The sequence below is a fragment of the Podarcis filfolensis genome, assembly GCF_964270895.1.
Source record: "Podarcis filfolensis genome assembly, chromosome: 13".
Lineage (NCBI taxonomy): Eukaryota > Metazoa > Chordata > Lepidosauria > Squamata > Lacertidae > Podarcis > Podarcis filfolensis.
In genome coordinates, this window is record NC_139615.1 from 32,871,385 (window position 1) to 32,877,384 (window position 6,000).

Sequence of the window (6,000 nt, forward strand, 5' to 3'; positions counted from 1 at the left end):
GAGGTGGGCCTACAGGGTGGCGAAGGCCCGAGTCCAAATCTTTCCTCATCCATGGGCTGAGATGGTGATCTTGAGCAAAGCCACCATTGTACCTCCTCTGTAAAACAGAAATTATGAGAGCAGCAAGCTCTGTTTGGTAAGTTTGTTGAGAGAATTAAAAGCACAGAGAGCCAGAGTTCTCCCTCACACCCCACCAGGGCCTTTAAGGTGGTATAGGGCTACACAACCTAGATGAAGCAAAAAGAAATCAATAATAATAACGCGCAATGCCAGGCGCCACCTTGAGAAAGTGATGCCTTCTGGCTGTACTTTAAATATCACTTGAAACCTACAGCATTTAAATGCACAGAAATTTGAAAACTCCAGTAAAGAGATTAGTCTGGGTTAGAGAAATAGGCAGAGGCAAGGCTTGATTTAAATTGAGAGTCCCTGTTGCTTTTATGTCTTCTTGGTAGATGGAATCTTTGAAGCTTCTAATTTAAAATCATATGTTGAAGAGGAAAGAAAGGAGCAGTGTCTTTTTGTGCCTTGTCCAGTCCTTAAGTCTGGGCATCACAGATTCTTATCTGCCGCTAAAACTTTAGTTGATTCATCTGCCTGTTCTAAATGGGTTAAATTCCACTGCAGGGAAAGAAAGAAAGAAAGAAAGAAAGAAAGAAAGAAAGAAAGAAAGAAAGAAAGAAAGAAAGAGTTTTTTCTACATACATGGAAAAGTGGGAAAACTATTATGGACTCTGTATCTGGTTATCAAGTGAGTGAACTTAAGACAAATCACTAGCTCTCATTTTCAGTTCCTCCCTGTTAATGTGAAATAACTGTGACCTACTTCACAGAACTGTTATGAAGATGAATTAAGTTAAGGCATATGCCTCAGTACTTTCCCTCCCCTCCCCTCAAATAAATAACAAGCTAGATCATCTGCAGGAAACAAATTTCAAATTAAATTTGAAAGAAAAAACATTTGTGCTTCCTATTTATTGTATTGGGGGCAACTTGACAGAGCTCCTTATGGACCGGGATTTGACTCAGACAGAATGAATTGGCATTCATGGGGTGTGTGCTGTGACGTTACATGTATTCCTTTGCTTCCAAGCCACACTGAGGGCCACCAGTTTGGCTGCAAATAGACCTAGAAATGTAACTAATTAATTAATACTGAGCAAAGGGACAGAACTGAATGCTAATGTGCCCTGAAGGCCTTGCAGGGTTGCAAAATGCGCAATAGGCAATATTACTGATAGTGGCAGTGCTGGAGTATTTTTATTAGTAGATCCAAACTACAGTTCCTTGCTTTGCTGGGTCTGGTGCTGTAATTAGAAATTCAGACTATTTCCCTTCTTTAGAAGCAAATTCCACTGAAACCAGGGAGACATACCATCCAAATTAGGATTAAAGGGTAGTTTCTGATAACTCACAAGGTGGAGCTCCCAGGAAGTATCTTCACAGGGGTAGTTGTGCTAGTCTGTTGCAGCCAAAACAACAAAGAAACGCCTTGGATGCTAACAGGTTTATTATTATGGGATATAAGCATTCCTGGACTGGCGAAATACGGATTTCACTCGTGACCAAGTGCTTACGCATATATAAATTTGCTAGTCTTGAAAGTGCTCCAGGAGTCTCGGTTGGTTTTACCATGGAAAGTGCGTCATTAATTTCAAACCATACTGAATAGGATAACCGGAAGCCACTTTATATCGACTCAGATTATATACAGGCTGGCAACAGCCTCTCCAGAGTTTCACAGAAGAGGCCTTTCCTCGCCCTGCTCGGAGATGTCAAGATGTGAAGTCGGGACTATTTTCTGCAGTGAAAGTGTGCGTGTGGCACGGAGCTCAGCCCTTTCCCAGTTTTGCTCAATATTGTAATTTATGCTGATGTACCAGAATACTGAATTTTGCTAATAAATTAAATATACATCCCACATACATTTCAGTTGTAAGCTAGATAGACTGACAGACAGACAGACAGACGTCCTTCTGTTTCTGAAGACATGGAGAGATGTCATCACCACTAATTTTAATATCAGGTGGGTCCTTTTATTGCAATAATATACCCTATTAGTTATTTCTAGAGGAATAGTTGTATTTGTTAAGGGTTTTGCAGCAAAAACACACGCCCAACACAGTGTTTTATGGAACCTTGAACGAATTTATTATGACACAATCTTTCATGGTCTGCGGTCCATTTCATCGGATAGTCTGATTAGTTATGTAGCTCTTTGGAGCTCATCATTTTTCACGGTCTCTTGACGGGTTATATTGCATAAAGGCAACCAGCTTGCTCTCTAACCAGTACTGACGTGCGCTTGCTTGGATCATGGTCAGTAAAGTAGAGTCATAGAATTGGAGAGTTGGAAGGGACCCCAAGGGTCATGTAGTCCAACCCTCTGCAACGCAACTAGTTGCCCTCCCGTGCCCACACCCTTCTCAGCAAAGGCCCCATGCAGCACATCCCATCCCATGATTGGGGATCGACCCTGACCAGTTTTGGCAGCGATTGATTCTCCTCGAGTTTGCTTCCCACCACCTGAATTGCAATAAATTATTAACCCCGTCTTAGGTTCATTTTGACGGGGGTGGGGGTGGGGAGAAAGCTAGTTATTCCTTCTAATAAAGAGTATCCATCGCTGATGACGTGATAATATCACCAGGGAGAGTTTGTGTGGGACAGGAAAAGCGAACCGAGCCATTCTAGACCTGTTCTGCTCACATGTAAGTCCTATCGAGTTCAATGGCGCTTCTCCCACGTAAGTAGGTACAGGATTTGGAGCCTAAATAAACGACAAGTTTATCCATTGAGAGGTTATGTATTTGGGATGTAGCGTCTGATCTTGCTTCGACTAACAAACACGTGTTGCTGAACGCGTAAGGAGGCCATTCTGGTTCCTCTGCAAACCCTTTCACACGACCAAGGCATTGCAAGAATGAGCTTTCACCTTAACTGAAGAGCTTCTGCACTAGAGGATGGTAAATGCGAACCTGGTCCTGCATACTTAACAATGAACTCGTTTTGTGTCCTGGGACAGGACACACGCCTAATGCTCCCATTTTGCGCGTGGGAGAGGACTTGTAGGGTTGAGATCCGGGCAGGGCTTGATCTGCGCCCAGAGCCCAGTCCTGGCACCTGTTATTAAACGACAGGGGCTCAACCCTGGACAAGGGAAGTAAGAACATCCCCCCAAAAACGGCAGAGTGCATTTCTCTGGCCACTCAGTAACTGTGGAAAGTCACGCGCACAAACACACGCACCAGGCAGTAAAGGAAAAAGCGGAGGTTTTTCCACGCAGACTTGATTCCCGGCATCTCTCTTCCTATAAATTACTGTCCTAGAAACAGTTGCTGGGTGGACGTTTGCTCCTGCGTCCTGTTTGGACTTGAAAACCTGCGCCTCTCCATCTTTTGATTGAGTAAAACGGAACAAGCGCTAAACTCACAGAATGTACTCAGAGCGTTCTCAGGAGAGAATGCAACAACAAAGCGGGATACGATTCCGCAGGGCGGCAACTTATTTGTTGTTGTTGTTTAGTCGTGTCCGACTCTTCGTGACCCCATGGACCAGAGCACGCCAGGCACTCCTGTCTTCCACTGACTCCCGCAGTTTGGTCAAACTTATGCTGGTAGCTTCGAGAACACTGTCCAACCATCTCGCCCTCTGTAGTCCCCTTCTCCTTGTGCCTATTTGTACATTAGATCTAATCTCCAGAGAAATTGCGCGATTGGCCCGGAAACTGGAAGATTGCCCCTGTTGTCATTTGCTTGCCCTTCTCTATATAGAACCCTTGTTTCCCTCTCTATTCGGAATGGGTGATCGAACAAGTATATTATCGTGGAATCTTATGGCATCTTCATTTATCCGAACCGCTTCTGGAACAATTGCTTACTTTTGAACAATTCAAGGTTGAGCGCCTCACGGTTTCTCTTTCTCTCTGAGCATGTGTGTAAAAGAGAAAGCGAGAGGTGAATAAATTTTAAAGGCCTTCAGTGGTTCTCAAGTATGAACCAGTACTTTAAAGTTGAAGAAGCTAACTTTTTTGAGACACACATGTGAAGACAGATATGTATATGCGCACGAAGACTCTGAGGAGCAGTACCGAAACTTCTGAAGGCTTCTGAATTTCCAAAAGCCTTTGGTAAGGCTCTGAGCGAACCTTACTCCACTAATGTGTGCTGCGTTGTATGGAGTGTGTAAGCAGGGGTGACAACTTTAATCTAATATTTGAGGTGGAGGGAGGTAAACCCCACCTCGCATAATTAATCCCAAGACACGCGTGCAAACACAATTTGAATGACAATGCTCATCAACTGGGGAGGGGGCTTTATTGGGGTGGGGGGTGAAGGGACCTTGGCCCCTCGGAATTGGCTCCTATCTGAGTAAGTAGCTATACGAGGCAGTTACTGAGAGCCAGCGCGGCGCAAGTGGAGAAGATTGTCGGACTCGGACCTGGGAGACCAGGGTTCGAATCCCCACTCAGCCATGAAACTCCATGGATGACCTTGGGCCAGTCCCTGCCTGCCTTTCAGCCCAGCCTACTTCACAGGGCTGATGAAGGGGTTAATGAGAAGGGGGACAGAAACATGTGCTGCACCTTGAGCTCCTTGGAGAAAAGGGTGGGATACACTTGCAATGAATAAAAAAATAAAAAATGAACATTGTGTCGTATTACCTAGTGTAGGTGGCGACTCCGTGAGCACCCGTGTCAGACTCACCAGGTAACCCTTCTCACCAAGCACTTTTGTATCTCCCTAGCTGGAACCGTATAGTTAAAGCTATGGTTTTCCCAGTAGTGATGTATGGAAGTGAGAGCTGGACCATAAAGAAGGCTGATCGCCGAAGAATTGATGCTTTTGAATTATGGTGGTGGAGGAGACTCTTGAGAGTCCCATGGACTGCAAGAAGATCACACCTCTCCATTCTTAAGGAAATCAGCCCTGAATGCTCACTGGAAGGACAGATCGTGAAGCTGAGGCTCCAATTCTTTGGCCACCTCATGAGAAGAGAAGACTCCCTGGAAAAGACCCTGATGTTGGGAAAGATCCGCACAAGGAGAAGGGGACGACAGAGGATGAGATGGTTGGACAGTGTTCTCGAAGCTACCAGCATGAGTTTGACCAATCTGCGGGAGGCAGTTGGAAGACAGGAGTGCCTGGCGTGCTCTGGTCCATGGGGTCACGAGTCGGACACGACTAAGCGACTAAACAACAACAAGCTGGAACTGAAGTGGCCGAACAGAGGTAAGGAGCGGGTGGAGGGAAGACTTCACGCCTAACCAACGTAACCCCCCCACACTTTTGCTATCTGAAACTGTTCTTCATTACCACTTTCTACCTGACTGCGGTAGATTCCAGTCACATGGAGACAAGCTTGTATTCTCCTGCTCTGGCGGGTAGGACTGGAACCCATGGCTTCAAGTGACAGGAAAAGAGATTCCGACTAAACACCAGGAATAACTTTCTGACAGTAAGAGCTGTTCGACAGTGGAATGGCCTCCTTCAGGAGATGGCGGACTCTCCTTCCTTGGCCGTTTTTAAGCAGAGTTTGGATGGCCATCTGTCATGGATGCTTTAGCTGAGATTCCTGCATTGCAGAGGGTTGGACTAGATGGCTCTTGGGGTCCCTTCCAACTCTCCCGTTCTAGGATTCTAGCTTATTCCCTCCTCTGCTTATATACCATACATTTAAAGCACACTCCCCGCAGCAAATAAGCCTAAAACTGTAGTTTACCCCTCACAGAGCTACAGTTCCTAGGGAGTCCACGCAGGCGTAAATAAGGGCAGCGAGTCTATGGCTTAAGCCTTAAGACATGGGTAGCCAACTCAGCGCCCTGCTCATGTCGTTGGACTTCAGCTCCCATCAGCCCCTGCCAACGTGGCCATTGGTCAGAGATTATGGGAGTTGTAGTCCAGAAATATCTGGAAAGCCTCATACAGTACTGGCTATTCCGGGCTTAGGACAATTTCTCACCAGAAGGTAGCAAGAGCCCTGTGAAAGTGCCCTGGGACT